Below are 24,017 nucleotides of genomic sequence, written 5' to 3' on the forward strand. Positions count from 1 at the left end.
CTAAAGAAGTTTTGTATTTGTCTGTGTCATTTTAGGAAGAAATGCAGAGAAATTTATACAGAGTGAAGGAGTTTTTTTTCCCCCTCTTTAAAAATGGTATTAAAATAGAACTAGTGATGACTTCTCTGAAAGTTAAAACAACTCTTAGGCAGTTGTTTCTTCTTTCTGCTTCAACCAGGCTGCCAGAATGGAAACAGGACAACTTTTTTGCAGGGTGGGGGGATGGCTGTGCATTATCACTCTGTTTACACACATCAACTTTGCTGGTTTATCCCTTGCTACCCTGTCAGTGCTGTACCTCCAACTCTTAATTCCCCAGTTCTGTGGAATTCTCTCCAGCAAAGCACTTACGAGAAAGGACCACGGCTCTGCTTTGTGTTTTGTTTGGTTTAAAAAAGAAAAAAATCGTTTTGTTTTTGCTGATTTTCTTTCAAAAGGTTCCAGGGGAGCTCAGGAAACCGTAGTTTGTGTTGGAGCAAAGTCAATCAGGAACTGTACCCCCCATCCTTTGACAGAGGGGTTTTTGGGTGCTGAGAGAACGAAGGCTGCTCCTCACTAACAGCTCTGAAATTTCTTCTGCAGGAGTGTTTTTTTGTTTTTTTTTTTTCCCCTCCAAAAATCAAGCCCCAAACCTTGCAAATGGCAGCAGAGAATCCCTGCCTGGGGCCACAAACCCGTAGATCCGAACTTGTGGTCATAATCCACACAAGCTTGTATCTATAGGTATGTGTCTGTCTGGCAAGTGCACAGGGTTGTGTTGCTGCATTTACACCTGACAATGTCCTGCTTTACTGTTTCTGTCTTTCCTCTAATGCCTTTTTTTTTTTTTTCCTCCTCCCCCTTTCTTTTTTTAATTAATTAATTTTTTTTTAAGGAATATAAAACTGGAGCTGCAAACCTTGCTCTGTCGTTACCATCTCAGCTTTCAGCTTTGGGTGGTGTTAAAATGCAAAAAAAAAAAAAAAAAAAAGAAGAAAAAGGCAGCTTGTTTGTGCCCTGGGTGAAATGGGATGGGGGGAGTTAAATTTGACATCAGGCTGGCTGAAGAAATGAAATCTCAGCTTCGTTCTGCCTCGGCCTGGCAGTGGGGACGTGGTAGGGAACGTTCCTGGGTCGGTGAATTCTGAGCTTGTTGGGAAGCAGATAAGATTGTTCCATTTATAAAGCAACGTGGGTCTATTCTTTCTTTGCTGAGTGGCAGCAATTTGTTTGGGAGAGGAACAGTCACTTCTGTTCCTTTCTGTCCAGGAACTTGGAATCCCTGGGTACACTGCAGCTCTGGGACACAGGAGGGGATTGGCCCTGCCACTCCTATTCTCTCTCAAAAATGAGTTTATTGTAGAATCCCATTCCTTCCAATTTCATGGTATTTATGTCTTTTAAAATAGTTTTGAAGGGAAAATAATCATGCTGTAAACTCCCAAAGAAGTCATAGAGCAGGAAAAAACCCCGCCATGGAAGCAGGCAGTGTAAAACCCTCTGCATAAAACTAACCTTTAAAGTTGTGAAAGTGGAACAATTATTTTCGAAGGAGTCGTTTTTTAAACCCCCAATATACAGTTTCTATACGAAAATAATTAGGCTGTAAACTCAAAATAAAGTCTGACTATTTCTTTCCAGCAGCTTTTCAGTGTTAATTCTCCCAAAGGTTGGGTCTGCATTTCCACTTTTAAATTTCTCTGGGTTTGAACTTGGCTGCTTTGACGCACATTGCTGCCATCCAAAAAAAAAATCATTTTTTTCCCCTCCTTGCTGAATTTCCAGGGTTTTCTATGTGTTTTCTGTTTACTATAGAAGCATAAAACGATGTCAGGGAAGTCTAATCACTCTTCTTTCTCCCTGGGATTGAAAGTGGCTTTAAAAAAGGGAACAAACCCCACAGTTTGGCGTCTGTGTGGCTGTAAATTGGGGTGTAGAGGCTGGTGGTCAATACTCCCCTCCTAGATTTATACAGGATGTATATCTTTGAGGTTTGGGTGCTGAGGGGCCACATGGAAGCCTAGTTGTGGAATATTACCCAGAATAGGGGCCTGGAGTCAAGATGTGCTTTGGGATCTCCACTTTGGCTTTGCTGGTAGATGTTTCATCCACAGTGGGATGAGGAGGGAGTCACTGGGCTGTGAGAGAAGCAGGATGGGATTGCATCTAGTTTTGATAGTAAAAAATGTGGGGTTTTTCCCTGAGGATCTGTTAATATTCTATTGTTGGTTTTTTGGGGGTTTATTATTTAAATATCTAATTCACTGTATTAGATATTCACTGTATTAGATATATGGGGAATATTAGATCCCTGTGTTCTGGCTCTGAAGGAAGAATGGACTCATTTAGTCTGACCTCCAAGGAGAAATGAGGTGGCCAAACCCAGTTCCCAATATAATCCACATTTCTGTAGGGTGGTCTCTTCTCTGTAAAACCATTTGGAGACATGGCAGAATTAGAAAACCAATATATTTTTTTTTTCTCTGTAAAACATTTTAGTGCAGTTTCTCACTGAATATGTTGGGACTGGCTAATAAATACCCAATTTTTTTTTTTACCATCTCATCTTTGGTGAGAGACTTGATCTAAACATGAATCTTCAGTGAGGTGCCATCAGAAATGGGGTGGGATGCAGGGTCTGTGCTGCTCTGAGGAGAACCTCTGAATTATATCCTGAGGCTGAGCATTTTTCCTGGTTTTTCCTGGGATGTGCTCTGGCCTCTGCTTTATGGGACAGGCTAAACATGCCCAGGGAAGCCTCCTGAAGGCTGTTGTCCCCTGCAGGGAGGATGCCAAGGAGAGCCCAGCACTTCATGCAGCACCCCCAGCACAGCACAGGGAATTCAGTAAATTCAGTAAAATGTCTTCAATATGTTGTACTGAATTTTTAAACTTTATTTTAGCTTGTGTCTCCTTAAACTGCCCCCTGTTCTTTTTAACTGCAGCCTCCAATGTTCTCCCCCCGCCCCTTTGTTTCTCACCTCAGCCTTTTGCAAAGGGGCTGGGTTGTGTTTTCAGCCTTAATCTGTATTTCTTTTCTGCTGGTTGTGTTCCACTGCACTTCGTTGAGTTTTCGAGTGAAACCAGAGTCTGACAAAATGATGTGAAGAACCTTGAAATGCACCTTCCTTTTAAGGTGGAAAAAAACCACCAAAAAACTAATTGGAGCCTGTGGAGCTTCTACCTGTTTGTTTCTTGTGAGGTTTGGTTGGTTGTTTTTTTATCCCCTCACTTTGTGGATAAGGAGGGCTTTGGGGACACCAAGAAGTCCCAATATCCTCTCCCAAAAATTGGTGCCTCGATTCGTGCAGCCCCTTCCTCTGGCAAGAGGCAGAGTTGTTGTTTTAGTGCCTCCCTGGAGGTAAAAATCAAAAAAGCCTCCTGTGGAACTGTGAGGCCACATTGCATCTAGGGGAGGCTTTGCTGCACTTGGGTTTCATTTGGCCAAAGCCAGAGTTTAAACCAGCAGCTCTTCCCTGAGGAAGCAAACCAAAGCTTTCCCAAAGCAGAATCCTCTTTTTTTTTTTTTGTTTTTTCCCCCACAGATTTTGTAAATCGTTCCTTTCTCCCTCCAAATAACAAAACTGTTTCTCATTCCCGTTGCTGACAGCTCTCACTGAAGGCACCTGTGAGGTTCTTGCAGGCCAGGACGTTGTGTGGTACCCACTGGGGTATGAAAATGAATATATTTTGTGTGTGCTCCCCCTTTTCCCAGCCTGGTGTGGAGCACAGTGAGCCCTTGTCAGCAGAGGAGCACACAATAGCATTCTGGTAATTAGAATAACCATATGCAGTGGCAAATGGGATTCATGATAAGCAGAATGTAATTGTGTACCCTGGAATTTGAACTGTATCCAAATACTCTTATTCAGATAATCAAATCTGGTTAAACTCTTAAAAGGCAGATAAATTTCAGTATTCTGGTTATTTCAGTAATCTGATTTTTTTTTTCTCTCCCCCCCTCTTTTTGTTTTATTTGCTTCTAATCAGCCAGGGAGAAAGGAAGGAGAGGATGTTCTTAGGGGAGGAATCCAAGGCTAAGTAAGATACCTGCCCTTGAGCCAGGGAGTCTCCATAATTTGGGAGCATTACATGAGTAACCACAGCAATCTGAAAGTGGAGAGATGTGCTGCAGATGGACTGTGGGACCCTTTGGTTGCACATGTGCAGCATCATGATGAAATCCAGGCTCACCAATCTACCCCTTTGGGTTCAGGGGTGAGAGCGTGGCCACCCTTCCCCTAGAAAGCACCAAGATCCTGAAATGTCATATTGAGTAAATCTTCAGATTGCTGTAATTCTTGCTAAAAGTTGAGGCAGGGATTTTTTTTTATTATTTTTTTGGTAACGTGTGGAAAAATTTTGGATAGCTTTCAAAATGCTTGCCTGCTCTGGGTTTCAGCTGAGCCCAGGTGAGGCTTCTTGCCCTGTTTTGCAAACTCTTGAGGTTCCAGCCCTGTTTAGTGTCTTTGCCAGACTTGTAGGAGAGCTCTCTGAGCTGGAGTAAACCTTTGAACCTCTTGAGGTTCCTCATCACAACCAAGTTCTAATAAAAAAGCTGCACCAAGTGAAGCTGAACGGGTGAGGTGACCAGCAGGAATCATGTCAGCATTCCCAGTGTAAAATCCCTTCTGTCTGAGGTTTATGAATATCAGCTGTAAAAAAAGAAAAAAAAAAGAAAAAAAAGATCACTCCAGGCTGAAATTTGGCAAACAAGATTTCAGACCTCAAACTGGAACAGTATCATTTGTGGGTTCTGGTATTTATTTTTTGCTCAATGACTTAAGGAAACACATTTGCTTCGTGAGTATTTTCTGCTTGCCACCCCCTCCTTGGCGAGCCCTGCCTGGGATCTGAAGGTGAAGGTGGGTTCTTCCTTCTTCTGCATCCTTCACAGCCCTGAAGATTCAGAGCCAAACCTCAGCTGATGATTATAACAAAAATTCAGCTTCATGAACACATCGTAGTGAGTGGCCATTGCTGGAATCCTCAGGGCCTTGTTCATATCGTGTTCATATCCATAGGAGGTCTGAAAATGGCTGGGCTGGGACTGAGATTTCCTTTTCCCACAGAAGTGTGAAATCATTTTTGGGATTTTGAAAAAGCAAGAGGTCTGAAAGGGTTCCCAGGCAAGAGGCTGATGCTCCACGTGCTCTGCTCTTCTCCCTGTCCCACCATTTCCATGGGAACTTTGATGCCATCAATACATATCATAATGGGACATTGTCATTAGAGCACTGATTGACCCTAATTACCTAATTAGGTATGGCTGTGCTAATTGGGTAAAGGCATAATTGGCAAAAATCACCAGAAAACAGACATGGAGCTTCGTGCCACCAAAAGGAAGCATCTTAGCAGACACTGGGACTGTGTCTTGCTCTGCTCCCAGGAGGGTGTTGGACACACAGGGAGTCACCACAGGCCCAGGCACTGAGAAAAGGCACAGAAGGAATGGCAGTTGAGAAAATTCTCCTAAAATATTTGATCTCAGTTCTTAAACTTGACACTTCATGTCAGCAGCAGCAGCAGCAGCAGCAGACCCTCCAATCGAAGGGGTGACCTGGCTGCCTGATGCTTTTTTTGCTGCTTGAAATTACAGCTCCTCTGGGATGCAAAAGCATTTTCAGCTGTCCAGGCTTGGGGACAAAATACCTGTAAATTCTGAAGCCAGGCTGCCATAAAGGGGGAAGATTTGCCAGGATATTCACAGAATCAACTAGGTTGGAAAAGACCTCTGAGATCATCAAATCTGTGGAGGTGTCTAAAAGCTGACTTGAGGGTGAGTTGGGGGTCAGACCTTGGGATGTGTAGAAAGTACTTTGAGTCCACAGCTTACATCCAGGTCCCTTATTTCTGTCACATTTGTGCAGAGTGGCGTTGGCAGATGTGGGAACTTGGAGGAGAAGTGTTGTCCAAGCAGCAATTCCTGCAACAGTGCCCTGGCACCTCGGAGCAGGGCTGAGAAATTTGGATTATTTAGGTGCACGTGGAGAGTAAAGGAATTTTTTTGAGATGAATTTACTGGTTTAGTTTGTGTATGAAAAGACCTTTGCTGAATTGAGGATACAAAACTCTTTATCTTCTGTTTTGGAGCAAATTATTGGACAAGTTTTCTTGCTCAACTCTGCTTAGAAGTACCTGCTCTGCAAGGTGTGCCTGTTTTAGTCTCAATGCAATGAGCACCTTCCTCATCTATATCTGATCAATTGATATATCTATATGCAAATTGTATAAATAGATATAATATAAATGATGTTATGTAAATAACAAGGTGGTGTTAAGTCACAGGTTGGACTTGATGATCTCAGAGGTCTTTTCCAACCTGGTTGATTCTGTGACATAATATTATAGCAATTTATATTTATATATAATATAAAATATATATTTATCTATATCTGATCAGTTGAATCAATAATTTGACAATGCTTTGAATTATGTAATGTTAGATATTACAAGAGTGAGGTGCAGAAAAATACTTGCAAGGATAAGTTGTGGGAAACGTGAGGGGTTTAGCCATGTGATGCTGAAAGAGTTCAGTTTATAGCCTCAAAAATTATGATGTTGCATCGAGGATTTGGATGGGTTCTGGATGCTTTTAGACAACAACAAAGCTCCTGGTCAGAGTGCAGGGCCAGGGAGCCATGGTTTTATTATCCAGAGCTGTGTTGGGATCACTGTTCTAACTAATAAAATAGTTCACAGTGACTCTGCTGTTAACTAAAATAATATGTTGTATTTTCACTATTAGGTCTAAGTAAACTTTACCAAATATGGAGTCATTAGAAATTTGGATACTGTCAACATCATGGACATTTAAACCTTGCAGAAAGATTGTTTTGTGTTTTGTTTTTTTTTTTTTCTCCAAATATCCTTCTGGTGTTGCAAGCTGAATTTTGAAGAGTGATATTTCTCATCTTCTTGCCTTATTTCTGTTCCCTCTTGGAATGTAGAGGTAGGGAAACAGGACCAGCCAAGCAGATGTGCATTCAGCAGAGCCCAGCGCTCGTTGCTGGGGTTTGATTCCCGTGTCATCCCCTCCCAGCACGGAGCTGCTGTGCCTCAGGGTGCCCTCACCTGAGAGGCAGCACCTCAGCACTCAGCCAGCCCCACCAGCATATTTTAAGATGCTAATCCCTGTTTGTGAGCCGTAATAAAAAGGCAGCACTCAGCTTTAAGCAGTACCTTGGTGGGTGATGGGAGTGAGTCACAAGGATAACATCCTGGTTGTTTGACTGTGCACTAATACAAGTTAAAAACGTGCTCCTTGCTAAGGGAACACTGTCTGGCTGCTGGCAGAGGCTCAGTGTTCCATCTTCTAAAATGGTTAATTTTAACAAGGGTAAAAATTTACTTCAAGCTTTCTACCCCTTTTGCAGTTCTCCTCCTAATCCCACTCCTGCAATCGTCCTTTTAAACATCCGGGAGCCCAGGCGCCTGTTCCAAGGTCAACGTTACGTGTGTTCAAAAAGGAAGAGACATGTCAGGACAAATTTCACCCTGAGCCTTCTTGAAGTGCTTTAAAAAAAAAAAAAAAAGAAAAAAAATAAATAAATGTATGTGTATGTTCTGTGCATCTGTAGCTCAGATGCATCTGCTGCAGAGGGGGGGAAAACTGCTTTTTTTTAAATGCAAGGACAAAATTCCTTCTTGTGTGAGAATTGATCTGTACCTAGCAGGAATAACCCTGCCTTGCTGTGTCTTATCTAATCACACGTGTAGGGGAGCTGCTGTTCGTCCAGACAAAGCATATTTTTGACTTCTAAATCAGGCACCCTGAGAATCTGGAGGCCTTTTTTTTGTTGTTGTTTTGAAGTAGAAACCCCTGGCATTGTGCCTGCTGTGGAGTGGTGGGTAGGATTCAGCATTTTTGACTGCATGCATCCAGGTTGAGGTAGTAGGTTGTATAGTTTAGAATTACACCAAGGGAGATAACTGTACAACCTCCTAGCTTTCCTTGGGTCTTGCACACGACGGCGGGAGGAGCGACCGTAATTCCTCAGCTCTGGACACGTGGACCGGCAAAGAGCAGGTAAGATGAGCTGGAAACTCCTTTTGTTTTCTTCTGCCTCTCTAGAACTCCAGAAATGTTGGTTCTCTCGGCGGTTTTTCACTTGTTGGTGCAGCATTATTGAGTTTTTAGCAAATCCAGCGGACTAGTAATGCCTGTGTGACTTTATTAACCTGCCAGCAGCACAGTGTGTAACATTCCCAGAAACTTATTGGTGTTATTGCCTCCATGGTCAGCGATCAGGGGTCTCCAAAGGTAAAAACATCCTGTGTTGTATCTGTTTCCTTCCCATTAGTCTCTGGCTCAGTTAATTCTACACTGGGAGTCAAACCCTGTGGTGCTGCTGCTTCTGGATAAAGGATTTTTGTGAAAGCACCTAAATCTACACAGCCCTCAGCAGAGCTGTTCTTATGGGTAGCCACAAGTGATCACACTGAGCTCAAATGGTGATTCCTGAGGGTTTTTCTCCTAGGTTTCCCCAGTTATGTTGGGTGTTTCGAAGGTTGATGCTTCTGGGTGCATCCAATACAGGTGGTTTGCTTCTCCCTTCCCAGCAGTTCAGATTCAGGAGCTGTGGGACCACCCCAAACGTTGTGGAGAAGCTGTGGGACAAAAGACCCCCCCCTGTCTAAAATGCAGGGAATGTACCAAACGTGCCTAAATGCTGTTGAAATCTGTGCTTTTATTTTGCCTAAATATTTGTGACCTTAAAAAAAAACAAAGCAAAAAAAAAAAACTCCGAAACTCTGGGGTTTGTCTCTGAAAAGTTGGAACACAAAAGCAAACATCTTAATTTTGGGAGTGTTCAGGGTTCAGGTCCCTTGGCAGCCTGAAGGTGGTGGCCATAAGACCTGGTCAGGGTCCAGAACCTGAACTTAGATCTTTTGACTCTGTATATGACTAATTCTGGCAAGAGTTTTTGAGTTCCCAGAAATAAGAGGCACTGTCTGCTAGCGGGTAAACTTTCTGATTTAGTGAATAGAAGTAAAGAAAGAGTTGTCACTGGCTAAATTTCATTAAGCTAACCTGAAAGTGTGAGCATGATAATGGTATTTCAAGGTATCTAAGTAACCCAGAAAAATGTTGTGGGGTTTGTTTCTTTTTGTATTATTTTTTCCTGGTAAAATGGCACTTAAAAACTTGAATGTCTGCAAATCCTTGTTTACTGAATGCAAAGAGAAGCTGGAGGGTTCTCGAGCCTTACACAGTGCTCACTTATTATCCAAAGAGTGGATTAGTGGGATTTTATTTCATCTTGTTTTCAAAGAGGTTATAGATGTCACTGCCACGGTTTATAACTCTGCAGTTCCTTGGGATGAGGAAAGCTTTCTGGGCTAACACAACCCTGCCTCTGTGTTTCATGCATTAAAGAGGGGCAGGTAGTTAAAAACAAGGAATCTTTTTGGCATGTTTTAGGCAGTACCTTATTTCCTGCCCTCCCCATAAATCTTTTTGCAGATGGAAGTGCAAATTTTCAGCTGTAAATCCACAAGCTGCATTGACTCCCATCCGGTGCAGAGCTGTTCCATAAGGGTTGGTTTTGTTATCCTGTTCGGTGCTTCTCTGGGAGCACCTTTGTGAAGGAGTGGTAATAATCCCAAATAAGAACAGCCTCTTCTTGTTTTGGTGGGAGCATTTTAGATTTGCTTTGCACAGTTACAGAGGTTCAAAAATAGTGGTTATTTGTACTCATGCAGGTTTGTGGCTGTTAAACACAACTTCATGCTAAGCATGTTAATGGTACGATATGTAAATTAAATGCTCTATCTTGCCCCAAAGAACAATAATTGAAGAGGAGAATGGTCAGTGGGAAACATAATTCAATGTGCATATTTTTCTTCTGAACAAAATAGCATTCCAGCTCTCCCCCTGATGAGAGGAATGTATTGTCAATTAATTAGACTTCCATCATATGTCCTCGGATGCCCTTCTATCATATGCCTTCCATATGTCCTTATGTCATATGCCTTCCATATGCCCTCTGTGTAATTAAGCTCCTATCATATGGCTTCTATCATATGCCATTTAAGTAGATTTCCAGGAGAATGTGGCAGTGTTACAGTTATGGACCTTTTGCAACGAGTAAAGGAACAACTCACGAGCTGTAAATTAGAAGAGGAGGAAGCAAAGGGAAGGTGGCTCGCCCCAAACAGTGTCTCGAGTTGCCAGTTTTGTTTCTCTCAGCTTGAGCAGTGAATGGGAAAAAAAAGTGTCCTGTTTTCCTTGTTTTCCATTGCAGTGCCATGCCCAGTTCTTGTTCAGTCGAGCCTGTGGATAGCCAGAGAGATAGCGACTGTTTGTCAGGGAACATTTCCACTGGAATGTGAAGCGCAAAGAGAAACAATCCCCCCTCCCAGGAAAGTGTTTGCCCTGCGATAGCAAAATGTATAAACTTTGGTCTTGTTTTTGTCCCTTAACGTGAAGTGAAGTTTAGAAAGCAGCGTGGAGGGGGAGTTAGTGAAGAGATGATGCAGTTCCCTCCAGCACACATCCCTGTTCTCCCTCATGGACCAGGGGTGTGGAGGGCACTGTGCTTTCCCTGGCGTGGGGATTGCCTGGGAGATGCTGTTCTGATGTACAGGCAGGGAGGTGGATTCCAAGTTTGCTGTGACTTCTTAAGGATGAAGACAAAAACCAGGCGCTGATGTTTATGTGCATAACGAAGAAAACTGGAGACATCCAAGGAGTGAGGAGGTCTTGGAGTGGTTTCCAAGGCAGGGGCAGATAATGTGCTCGATTTCCTTGTGTAGGGTTGTGTGTCTGTGCATTCTCTCACCCCAACAACTGCTGAGACTGTTTTCTAATCCCAGATTCGATAGAAGAGCTGAGACTTCCAGGACTATTCTGCTCCATCCAGGAACTCCAGACGTCCCAGCCATGTATCCAGCAGTCAGGAAGGAGGTTGAAAGGACAAGGAGAAGGTAAAATAGTCACAAGTACCGAGATCTCCAAACTGTAGAGCAGTTTGGAGCATATCCCAGTTTACCTGGATGGAATGAGAACAGTTCAGATTCCAGCTGGCTGGTAACCAGCGTGTCCCTGAAGATTTTGTATTCCACCTGTTAGACAAGGCTAAAACCCACACCATCATGATGATTTCACTGCTGTTCTGATGTGCTCTGCCTGGATTCAGTTACTACTGACCAAAAAAAAGGGTCCTAAGTTTGCTGTGCAGGCGTTGTGTTACCCACTGCTTGTGATGGAGGTGCCTTCCTGAGGGATAGGTGGCAGGTCTTACTTTAATTTTCAACTTTAATCTTTAATTTTCTACTCAGTCCTCATTTAAATCACACACACACAAAATACAACCAGTCCATCTGAAAGCTCTGTGTCATTAGGGAAATTATTTGGGAAAAATTCATGTTGTGGTCCTGCCCCATCATTGGTTTGCTGGTGCCACAGTTGTAAACTGCAAATTAAGGGAAGCCTTTGAGCCTCTTGCCCTGTACCACTGAAATTGTCTGCCAGGAATTCCTACCAAAGTGTTGTATTCCAAAATACTTTGGTTTGCTGGGCACCAAGAAAATACTTGCAATACTGCCCATGGCAGATTTTCTTGTGCTTCTGTGTTTTCACATGATTGGGATACTTGTGGAAGATGAAACTTTCACTGTTAGGGGGATTTTTTTCTTCTTCATTATTTTTTATTTTATTTTATTTTATTTTTTTTAAACAGTGCCTTCCATCTATTTCCACACCCAGCTGAAACTATGCTGCAACACTTCTAAATCAGATGCTTGAAGTACAGTCAAATTTGTACATAAAAGTTTTGTAAGAACTGGGATGAAATAGAGTGGAATGCCAGAATGACTCATTGTTTAATGAATAAGGCCCTAAGTGTTCTATTGATGCCATTTATAAATCTCGATAAAATGTATAGAATTCGTGTCATAACTGGAATTCCAAGCACAGCAACCTTGGGAGCTAAATTATGATGATGATGGGGTACTGCACAAATTAGTATGGATTCTAGCACGCTCCTGCCTGAAAGCTGCTCAGACAGTTAAAAATAAGACAATTTCATTACAGAGATTCAGAAATGCTGCTTTTGGAAATTACTGAAGAAGGAAGATGTTTCTGTGTGTGTGAGAGTTAAAAAGCACAACCTATAAGGGAAGCAGATGTGCTTTCAATTAGCTGGAGGTATCGATTGCAATGCACAGTGCAATTGGAAAATAAAAGTATTAGCTGGTATAGGGCAGCTCAATATTTGGAACTCTTCTGTTGGAAATGAGCAGTCTGAGGCTGGAGCAGAGATCTGATCACACATCTCTCTTTTTGACTTTTTCCCTCCTTGTTCTTGCTTTTCCCATTTTGGAAGTTTCCCATAGCAGAGGGAGATCCAAAATGCTTTATTTGGGAACAACACCCCCCCACCCCCTTTTTTTAAAATTTGTTCTTTAAAGAATACAAAACTTTTTGTTGCCCTGACTCCTCTGATGCTCCAGGCAGTCCCACTTGCATATATATTTAGATTTATATATTCAAAATATAAAATGTATTCTCCCCGAGCAAATAATTTGTACATGCTATAGGGTGAAATTAGCCTCTTTGTGCAATGTCATGGCCCTGTTTCTTGGTTAAATAAGTTCAAGAATCAGGTTTCTGGGGCAGATATGGAAAGAAATCTAAATTCTTCTGTGTTATGTGCAGTGGCTCCTCCTTCCCACCACCTGCACTCGAGACCCCTTGGAAGAGTCCTGTTGAGGAGCAGTGTGGGTGTAGTCTGTCATTTCTGTTTTCCTCCTGTGTTCTCATAGAATCATGGAGTGGTTTGGCTTGGTAAAGATCATCTGGAAGGTTCCCAAGTGCAGGCAGCCTCGTGTTGGGGTTCAGGGCCCTCTCTTGGGTCAGCGAGGAGAGATTTGCATCAGCTTTGACTGCCAGTTCTCCCTCCTCTGAGGACAAGACCTGTGATTTCCCTCATCCTGTCCTTGTTACAGGTGTGACACACGGCTCACAGGGTTCATTATGGCTTTCATAATGTATTAACCAAATGTCAGGCTCAAGTCATTTATAATTAACAGTGATGCATTAACGTCGTGCCCAGCGGTTGTAGAGTGCGAGTGTTTTTGTGAATGGGGCATTTTTGTTTTTTTATTCATGCAACTGTTGATGTCCAGAACAGCCACAACCAGGCAGGCAAATGGTCAGGAAAGACAGATTTATTCTTTTTATTTTGTTTACTCCTTGACTTCTTGGTGGGTAGCTGGACCTTTTTACTCCTCGATCGAGTGGAGATCTCAGTGAAGCCACGAATGGAATTTTTTATGAACATTTAAGGTCTTGCTCCTGTTATAAAATTGGAGTTGATAAACCCCTGCTCCACACTAATGTGAATGTCCTCTGAGCTGGTTTTTTGGGCCCAAAGACAGTAGGACACAGAGCACAGGAGCTGTTCCACCCGATCTGAGAAGACAAAGAGTGACTCAAAAAAGTGCCAGCAAAAAAGGTTCCAAAGCAGGGAGAAATCTGAAACTGCTGCAGTGAACTGTTACCATTGGAAAGGAGAACCAAATGGATGTTACAATGAAAAGGAAGACTGAGAATCTCACAGTCTCACAAAGTGAATGCAAGGAGACGTGTAGCGAAATTAAATGGTGACAAATGGAAAATGCTTTATAAAGCAATTCTTTCCCACCAGTATTTAATTAGAAAAGGAGCCTAATTGCTTTTAGAATTTAATGGGGAGTTTGCAAGTCTAGAGCAGATTAGATACTTATGTTTTTAATAACCGTCCATAGAATTATGGTAATTCATTATGAAAACTTGAGAGCCAAGTTTAGACTTTCTGTTTCAAGGTTTAGGATGAAGTTCAAGCAGTTCAAGCCCAGGGAAAGACCAGTGGGAAGGACAGCTCTTGCCTGATCCAAGCTGTTAATACTTGTCACTATTAGAGGAGGTATGTTGGAGAAATCTGGATTCTGGCCCAGTCTATATATGTCCCCTGCACAGGATTAAGCACATAGTTTGCCACTGGCAAATAAAAGGGAAGGGTTGATAGATGTTTGTCCTTCACTTGGGTTCATATATTGAATAACTGCAGTGCTGCAGTATTAATAATAATTATTCAAATGCATGGACCATTGAATAACTCCTTTCCAGTGGGAAAGGATTGAACATCCCCTGTCCAGAAAGGAAAGCAGAGGAAGGTGAGTGATTTACCCAAGGCCAGGCAGTGTATATTATTGGAGGGCTGGGTACAAAAGCCAGGTCAGTTGGACTGAGATCTGCATCTAAACATATGCTGTGACCTTTTCCCTCCCCATTAAATACATTTCCTGGAACCCTGGTATTGCCAGGAGTAATAAAAGTTCCAGAAGCAGCGAGGGGGGGTCACACCTGGCTCTGCCTTCACACCCCCTTTGCAGTGTGAGGTTAGAGCTGAGCTTCACTCCCAGATGATCCTGGCTGGAGATCTGTGCTTGGTGCTAGATTTGGGGTCACTGCAGCCCCTGCAGAGTGTAGGCAGGCCCTTTGTATTCCTTGGCTTAAGTGAGATTTAAGGAATTGCTGCAAACAGCAGGTCAAACCCATTCTGGGATTAATGGCACTGGTGTGGGTTTATTGAAAAGTTTGTTTTTCTTGTGTTTGAAGTGGCCTCTCATCTCCTCTGACAACAAATAGCAGTTGTGGCATCAGAGAGTGGTTTGCAGTAGTGGTGTTTGCAGCCTGTCGGATGCCACAGCTTCCTCTTGGCTTCCCATTTCCTTTCATAAAGGAGGTTGTTGGATTTGGAGGATGGGATTTTAAAAAAAGAATGAGGAAGAGGAGGAAAAACAGGAAGGAAATGGGAAGGGAAGAAGGCAAGACTCGATTGCTCTCTGCTACAGATCTTGTGGTTTGAGTTGATTTGAGAAACTGCCCTTCCAATGGCTTTTGAAATGTGAAAGAGGAACTTATTTTAGAAGAGCCCTAAGATAGTTCAGTCACGTGCTTGCCCTCATTTGAATGTGGGAATAATTAGTGAATGAGAAGTTAAACTAGTGGAGGTGTTAATGGACAAAATACAATCAGTGTCCACTACTTGCTGTGTTGGTAATGATGTAGTTGTTGGACTGTAAATCAGGTCTGTTTGTAGGCTTTGGGATGGAAGTTACTGATCAGCAATATTATATTTATATTTATTTTTAGGAATATATAGTATAATAATATGTGGTTTATGGGGTGTGATATTATAAATATCATATTTATAATTCCCTATTTATGTTGCTATTTAGTTTGTTACGGCATTTAATAAATCCTCAAGGGCCAGGTGCTGGTGGCTGCATTTCATAAAGGGACTACTTGGGATTTTGCACCAGAGTTAAAGAACTGCAGTCCCTTCCTTCCTCAACAGAAGGAGCATATCCACACTCTGCTGGGGGAATTGCTGCTGTGAGAGGCTCTGTGATTCTCTGTTTCGTTTATATTCCAGTAGAGAGGCAATTTTTAGCTGTGAAATACCTGTCCACAATCTCATTCTGCTCTGAGTCTCAGTGATAGAATCTTGTCTTTTGGTGATCTCCAGGTCACAGACACGCTCTAGGCAGTGGGACTCAAGCCTGTCTTCAACTGCACTGCCCAAGAAGTGCCTTGAGACCCAAAAATGGTGAATTCTGGTGTAACTTCGCATTTTTGTTTGCTGCTTGTGTGACAGGTCTGAAACCTCAGTGGTGATTTCGGAGAATCCAGAATGGTTTGGGTTGGAAGGGACCTTAAAGCCCATCCAATTCCACCCCTTGTCATGGGCAGGGACATCTTCCACCAGCCCAGCTTGCTCCAACATCCAGCCTGGCCTTGGGCACTCCCAGGGATGGGGCAGCCACAGCTTCTCTGGGCAACCTGTGCCAAGGCCTGCCCACCCTCCCAGCCAAGAATTTCTTCCCAATATCCCATCTAAACCTCCCCTCTGTCAATTTGAAGCCAGTGCTGGAGCAACAACAAGGACAAAACGAGTCTCTCCTTTGCCTGGGTGTCCGAGGGAGGTTTGGAAGCTCCAAGAAGGGCAGAATTCACTTGGGAAGCTCCAGGTTTGTGAAGCAGCTCCCTCCCTGCCTCGTGCCACATTGCATCACATCTGAACGAGGGTTTTGCATTATATATTAGCACAGATCTGTCCTCAGATACCCTACTCCGGGAGAAGACCATTTTTAAATCTTTAATAGGGCATTAGAGCAATTTGCCTGTGATTTAGTTTTAAGTGGGCAAGGAGAGTGGTGACAAACGAAGCCGGGAGGCCCTCAGATTCTTTGAATATTCCATGTTTTCCTGGAACTGTTGGGAAGAGGCTGCCAGAAAGGTCTTGGCAGGTCTTCTAGGTGGCTGGCCAAGTCTGAAGCAAACGTGGATGGTTAACAGGCTAACGCAGCTCTGGTTCCAAGTTCCTACGTATATATAACATACGTTTTTATTTAAGAAATCCCACCACATGGAGGAGCAAATGTAGTGCTAATTTATCTTCCTGAAAGAAAACAGCAAAGGGGAAAAACGCTGTCATCTCCTAACAATAAAATGAAGGATCTTTTGCCCTTGCTTTTTAGGGACTTGGGTTGTTGGTTGAAGGAGAGAAGTTATAGGAAATGAAAGCAGGAGACAGGCAGTGGCTTTCCCACGAGGGCCCCACATTAATCAGGAATGGCTTATGGAGCAATAGTTGGTGTCTGAGGAAAGAGGCAGAAGTTGTTCGAAGAATGGATTTCCGTTGCTGGATTGGCTTTTTGTTGTTGCCATGCAAGTAATTAAAAATGGCAATTAAGCAGGAAAAGTGATCAGATGGTCACTTGGGACCTGCTGCTGCAGTTGGGTCCACGTGGACAATCAGTTCGAGAGGGAAGCAGGAGAGACCACCTGTGTGGGTCAGATAATGAGATTTAGGGGCTGTTACTGAATCATCCCACGTGTAGGTCGGGCTGGGAGGGGTTTCTCTGTGCACCAGGGTTGGGATCATGGTTCTGTTTGGTCCCAGGGAATTGATGTTTGCTCTGGTGGCTGGTGGAAGTTGTTCCTGGGAAACACGAAGGTGGGATTTTGTAGAGACACCAAGCAGGTGAATTAGCTTTGCCACTTTAATATTGTCTCCACTGCGAGGGATCCTGGTTTGTGTACAGCTCCTGGGGCTTGTCCTGTTTTATTATTAATGGGGCAAAGCCTCTACCCTCAGAGTGAAACAATTTATTTTCCTTTATTAAACCATTGGTGCAGACCCTGAAGTTGTGCCCTGGACTCCCTGTGCGGTCTTGGATGAGTCACTTATTTTTCTTCAGTTTTATTCCCTGCCTATAAAATAGAGGTCCTTGTTCCTCATCAGGAGTGTTGCAAAGACAGAGGAACTGGTCATGTGTGAGTTGCTGAGAGTCAGTCATGTTGGAATTGCAAGAGAAGGAATATTTCTGATGGGCTGCCTTTGTGCTGACAGCCAGTCATTGGTTCTACAGAGTTAAAGTTGACCATGGCTATAATCTAACAGCAGTTAGAGTCAACTTGAAAAGGTTATCATTACACTTGATAAATCCTAAATAATGTTATTTATAATCATAGCAAGTTAGGTAACCTGTTAGTGTTTTACATTATCACAGTAAGTTAAGCAACCTGTTCATGTTATTTGTTATCACAATAAGTACGATATTTGGGTTTTACTGTTTGTTTTCCCTGTTTTCTCTCTCATGAAAGTGTTCTGCTGTCTTTTTGCATTATAGAAGGCAGTAGCTCTGGGTTTAGGGTGCAGCAGAGCCTGCAGTGATGCAGAAGTGTGGATGGCACCGGGAGCTGCTGCTCCTGCTGCTATTTCTGGCACGCAGGGACCGAGCAGTGTCTGATGGGCCAAATGTGAGTCCTCAGAGGCTGCCGTGTCTTCCTCGCCTCCTGACACTCATTCTGTCTGTCACATCCCCCTTGATACGTGGCTCTCTGGTTTTTTAATCTGCTCTCAGCCCCAGGGGAGCAGCTGAAGAGGAGTTGCCGTGATGGTTTCCCAGCGGCGAGGGCTCGGGTTGAGGTGCCCGGGACTGTGACTTCTTTGACACCGAAATGTCTTGGCATCCTGGAGTCACCCTGTGAGGAGAGGCTCCCTGTCCCCAGTCTGAGTGCATGAGGCAGGCAGGAGGGGGAGCAGGGATGGAGAGACCTGCCCAAGCCACGGAGCACGTGGAGCGGCAGGGCTGGGAACAGGGCAGGGCTGTTGGATCCTCCCCACTGTCAGCACAGCTGATCTGGGATTCCTCTGCCTGGTTCTGAGCCAGCTCCTGCCTCTCCCTGGGCAGGGAACAGTGCCTTGCACCCACCAGCCAGCTGGAGGAAATATTTGGGTGTCCTACCTTTGCAGTGCCTAAGACATGTATTTATTTAATGCGAGAAATAAGCCTTCGTGTGTTAATTCATCTATTTTTTTTTTTAAATTGTGTCAACTGTAGTACTAGAAAACCTAGGAAACATATCTTTGTTTTATCTTTTAAATAATTCCACCCTCTCTTTAAAAAGAAATAAGTGCTGGTAAGAAGGGTGAAGTCTGACAAGAGGTCAGGGGATGTTTAAGAATTAGTGAGCTTTGAGGTTCTTCAGGTCCCTGCAGTCTCTCAGGGCTCTTTACAAACATTAATTAAGGCTCAGAGTCCCAACTCCTTTCTGAGGTGCAACAGTTATGTTATCAATTTGTGTTGTTTTTTTCTGTAGGGAAGAACTGAAAATAGTCCACAGTGAATTCCTGGAGGAGATGGGAAAAGATCTGTGGACTGCAGGCCCTCAATCTCTGAATTACAACCTCTCCTTTACAGGTGACTCCAGCACTCCTTTCCTATTGAAATACAATTCATTCTAGCTCTGCTTTTAGTCTCATGGATATGTAACTTTAATTTAATTTTCTACTTTTCCTGCCAGCTCAGGTTCCCAAAATGTCCCTAACCTTTCTGCATGTTTCTGAAGTTGAATTTGGGTTCAGCAGTTTAGGCTCTAATTGAACAGCCTCAACAGGTATTATTTTCATTGGCTTTTTCAGAAAAAAAAAGTAAAAGAAAGAGTTCATTGAGAGACATCATATTTATTTTTTTGTGCAATGATTCTGTTGATATTTCAGGTGAAGTTTAAAAAGCCATTAAATGTTGACCAGACAGGGTTTTTTGTAGCAGCCTTTTAGGTTAATGTGTTCATATAACTCCATCTCTTAGTCACTGATATATTTCAAAATATCAGACCTTAAGAAATTATGTCACCAAAACAGGTTAGATTTATCTGAAATTAGAGTGAGGTTCTTGGAGCTTTCATTATGCTCTTCATGAATCTTCTTTGAAACTTTGGGTGGACCTGAAACCACGTGAAATTATGAGGGTTTTCGGGTGCTTTCCGTGAGATGGAATTGGAAAATCATGCAGGAGGAGATGTAGTACTTTTTTTGCATGACTTCCTGCACATAACTTGGGAGTTTCACCTTGAGTTTTAGTTTGGTTCAATTCACTGTGTTTAGGAGAACTCAGGGATCAGGGCAGATTGGTAACTCCCTGCAGACAAAACACACATAACTCTGGGTACAGCGTTCCCACTTCTCAGGCTTGTTCTTTGATATGGGCTGAATTAATCTGTGTAACCTTTCTTTTTGAATTCCTCTGTGATATTGGCTGACTCTGAGCTGAACTTCTCCCTTTTCCCTGAACTTGGGTTTCAGTGAGGGTCCCAAGTGGTGCAGTGTCCCAGGGCCTTTCCCAGGAGGGGAACAGCACTGCCTGTTTGCTTTTTTCCTTGGAAATCAGTTCTTTTATGGCTTTTTCACCTTATTATTTCAACTGTTCTCCATTATCCAGGGACTGATAGAGTTGGAGCTCAAAGAGAACCTGTTTTCAGAACTGGGGAATGGGGAGAAAATACAACCACCGCTCTTTAAGCTGTGTTGTTGTCAGGGTGGCGTTGGGTTTGGAGTTGAAAGCTGGTGGGTGAGTCAGGATAAAAGGAATTGGTGGTGGTGAAATGGAATTCAACCACACTCCATCCTCTCTGTTGACTGACAGGGCATCAGATGGGGATGACAAAAGCAGTCTGGACACAGCAGCTCTCTGCCAAGGACCTCGATCACTCCCAGGGCACGGTGAGCGTTGCTGTGGGGGTTCTGGATTATGGGCAAGCAAGGTAAGAAGTGATTTTATCACTGACTTGATGTGGAACTGGCCAGTGGTCTACAAAAGAGCAAGGCTCAAATTTTGGTTGTCAGGCTCCTCACTTTGTGGGGTGATGTTCTGGAAATAATCCCAGTCGTGACACCTCTGCCCAGTTTTGCTGTCCTTGGATGTGCCCCCACACTGTGAATTTGTACCATTCCCCACATCATTAGAATCCTTCACTTGTGTTAGTAAATGCTTTTTACTCCCCTGAAGGCATTTTATTAATTTGTAAACTATTTTCATGTATTCTGTCCCTATAGCTGAGCTGTGTTATTTTAAAGATATTTCTTAAGTAATCTCTGTACAGTTTGCCTGGAGTGAAGTTATTGACTTGTCTCAAAAAGGCCTTAAGGTTTTATAGTTCATGCTTAAGTCCCTAAAGCTTCCTCCCTGGCTGAACATTCCTTCTCCTATGAATTGCTAATTCCAATTGATCTGAGGAAAAAAAAATTAGTAATAGTTTGTATTTTCTCTGCTTTCTGCTCCAACTGTGCACCTACCAAGGTCTCTTCTTGCTTTGATCCCTTCTCTGTGACTAAATTCATTCTTCCTTTCTGTTTTCCAGCTTCTCTCTGCAAACTTGCTCTCACTGCATTTCTACAAGAACTTTTCCTGCAAACCAGGTCCCTGAGAGGATCAGTGAGGGGGAGACCAATTTATTTATATTTATTTATAAACGAGCTGCCGAGACTTGGCCCCTTTTGAAACATAAGAACAATTTTCAGGCCTCTTTCAGTTGTGGTTATTTCACTCAAAAAAAAAACACACCAACAAAACAAAAACCAACCCAACCACAGAACAATAGAGAAATATGAGGAGTTGTGGAAACCCCTCAAACATTCTCTGTTTAGATTTTAAATTCCTGATGGTCACAGGGCCAGGTGATGCTGCCAGTTGTGTTTTCTTCTGGAGTGCCTGGCTTGGGTGATCCCAAAGCACCAGGCTGAGTTAATTGCTGTGATCAAACTAGAATGACACCTCTGGTTTGGTTTTTTGTTTTTTGGGTTTTTTTTGTGCCAGCCCGGAGGCCCTTAAGGTTTTGGAATTTGAGCCTTTGAAAAACAAGGTTACTGGACTCTAGTAAATGAAGTGTCTGGATGTCAGTGATGATTCATAAAAGCAATTAAAAAAGGAAAGTGCTTTTCCTCTGAGTGTAATGGCTTGAAGATGCCCTAAAGTGAGTGTGTGCTGCTGTTTCCAGCATAACACTTATCCTGTGGTTCTGCTGATCTAAACCCAACGTTTTTTCACGCAGTCACAAAACAGTCAGGGTTGGAAGGGACCTCTGGGGTCACTCAGTCCAACCCCCCTGCCCAGGCAGGGTTACCTGGAGCAGGTGACACAGGGACATGGGGTTGGGATGTCTCCAGAGAGGGAGACTCCACGCCCTCCCTGGGCAGCTGTTCCAGTGCTCTGCCACCCTAAATTCTTCCCCATGTTGGGATGGAACTTGTTGTGTTTTACTTTATGGCCACTGCTCCTCGTCCTGTTGTTGGGCACCCCTGAAAAGAGTCTGGCACCACCCTCTTGGCACCCACCTTGGAGATATTTGTATGAATTTGACAGCTGAATCTTTCTTATTTGGTTTATATTTCAATGTGATTCACGTTTCTTCCTTCTTAAATTTGAGGAAAAAAATCAACTGAGGATGTAATATTTTCCATGGGAGAAACGGGGTTGTTGCAACATAAATGTTGGAGGCAACAGAGGATTGAAATTCATCAAATATGATTTTCTTCCCCCCCCTCCCCCAGTGCTACTCTCTGGCATCTCTGAGCTGCCCCAAACGCAAGACACCTCATTTGTACAGCTTTAAATTGCTTTTCAGTGAGCAAGAGTGAACTCTGTTAAGACATGATTAAGGTTATTGTTGTGCACAAAGATCCATCAGCGTGGCCACGTTACCTGTGCAAGAAGCAGACCCTGAGCCAGGGCCCTACAAGCTTCCTACGTGGCTTTTCAAGCCATCCCAACCAACCTGTTACCCATCAGGGATGGTTATTAGGCTGTTCTAGAGCAGGCACTTCCAGTCTTACTTCCTTCTCCCAGTGGATGCCTCTTGCTTCTCTTGAACATACTGAAGTTGGGGCTTCCATTTGCTTTGCCCTCACATCCTGCCCTTGGTCATCCCTTGCATACAATGCTAAGGGAAGCAAAATAGTTTACTGATTTATCATGGATCATTAGATGGAGTAACTATTCTTAAAACATCCCCAGTATGGATACAATAATTAGGGATGTGCTTTTGTTCACACTGCCAGCCTCTACCCTCTTGTACAGTACCCTTGGGTACTAAATAATTACCCACTTTGTGTGGTTATCTAGCTCACTAATTACCCACAAAAATTGGGGTCAGGTGTTAACTGCTTGAAATAAGTATCCTCCAAAGGCTTGGTTAAATCGTGTAAAGAAATTATGTGTTTGCTACAAAACTTTAAAAAATTAAACTTTTTTTTTTGGAAGGAAGATAAGAGAAGTGGAAGGAGACAATGGATGCGAAATGTTCTGTGTGATGGCAGAATATCGCTGTGATGGTGAGGGAATCTAAAGGCAGTGAAAGGATGGTTGGCAGATACAGCCTCTGATCCAGTCTACTTTTCCCAAAGATTAGATCCTTCAGTACACAGGGTTGGATTCTTCCCCTATCTAGGCTGATGCCAATCAGGATTATGCTGGTATAAATAAGAAAATTTGTATCTGTGGATTCCCAGACTGACTTTGCTGCATAATCCCACCTCTTCCATCACCCAGGGACTTCTGCATTGCACCCAATAATTTAATTATGTATTGTATATTTATTTCCATATGTTTATTTTAGCTGTGTGCATGCAGAATTTCATTCTGAGGCTGCTGCTCATAAAATGCAGTTTGCTTTGAGCAATAATTTGATTCCTGTGCTCAGGGAGTTACCCCAGTGAGTCAAAGATTTCTAGATAGCCCCACCCTCCCCAACTTCCCGAACACTTACACTGCAGCCACTTTCCCTTTGCCAGACCCACACAAGATGTCTAACTAGCCAAAACCCCAAGAGGCAATCCCAGTCTCCTGCCTCCCCTGTTTCAGCCCCAGAAAACTGGGAAATAAAGCCACAGAAACCCTAAAGCCCTTGAAATACCCGGCACGTGTAGCAGAGGGATGTTTAATAGCCCGTCTTCCTAACCTGGTTTCTTGCATAGGTGCTCTCTGTCTTCAGTACAAAGGGAACAGATTTCAGTGGGAGCTGAGAAGGTGTTTCTAAAAATCCCTTGGACCCATCCCAGGGTCTCTGGATGCCCGGATACCTTTAATTCCTCAGCGTCTCTGCAGTGCACAGCCTAACAAAGAGGCTGCCTTTATTTATCGCTGGATTTTGTGGTAGGTGCTTCACAGCCAGAAGCACCTTCTGTTCCTACAAGCACCTTTTGGAGCCTGTGTGGATTCAGGTATTAGAAATCACCAGCCTGAAAGCTTGGGCAAACTGGGGGGGTGGGGTGGGGGGGGTGTCTCAGGAAGGCCCCCAGGACGAGGTGTGTGCTCGCCTCGGGGGTACCTGCATTGTGTGTGTGGAGCATCCCTGGGAAACGCAGGGATCAGCCTCCTAAAGCACAATGCAGATTTAGTCGTCATCTTTGTCTCTCCCCCCTCCCCGCTCTGCTCCCCGCTGATGTTAACTGTCTGTATTATTATTTATTGTTATCAGGGGATTTGGTTTGATCAATGAAGTGTATATGCGTCTGACGGACATTCGGGGAGGAAATGCTTGGAGAATGAGTAACATGTCTGCAGTGGAGGGTGTGTGTGAGGGAGAGAGGGAGAGAGAGCATCGCTACTAGAAACATTGACTGATGAGTTCATTTTAAAATCCAAGGGCATATAGCTGGTAAATTAGCACATATTGCAAATACAGTGTGGTGCGAGAGGCAGCG

General features: G+C 43.4%; 1 long non-coding RNA gene across 5 annotated transcripts in view; it reads left to right on the forward strand.

Annotated features, from left to right (window-relative positions):
* The window catches only part of LOC126644059 (uncharacterized), a 77,424-nt gene extending 53,611 nt beyond the window's left edge, over positions 1-23,813 (forward strand). For 3 of the 5 annotated variants that reach the window (XR_007629845.1, XR_007629848.1, XR_007629849.1), the window contains 3 exons: positions 10,798-10,908; positions 18,638-18,738; positions 19,963-23,813. This is a non-coding gene — a long non-coding RNA (uncharacterized LOC126644059). Of the gene's footprint in view, positions 1-10,797; positions 10,909-18,637; positions 18,739-18,841; positions 18,935-19,962 lie in introns of all 5 variants that reach the window. The other 2 variants (XR_007629846.1, XR_007629847.1) reach the window with 2 other exon arrangements.
* Positions 23,814-24,017: the final 204 nt, after the last annotated feature.

Source organism: Myiozetetes cayanensis, unplaced genomic scaffold (assembly GCF_022539395.1).
Source record: "Myiozetetes cayanensis isolate MyiCay16 unplaced genomic scaffold, myiCay2020 scf29, whole genome shotgun sequence".
NCBI lineage: Eukaryota > Metazoa > Chordata > Aves > Passeriformes > Tyrannidae > Myiozetetes > Myiozetetes cayanensis.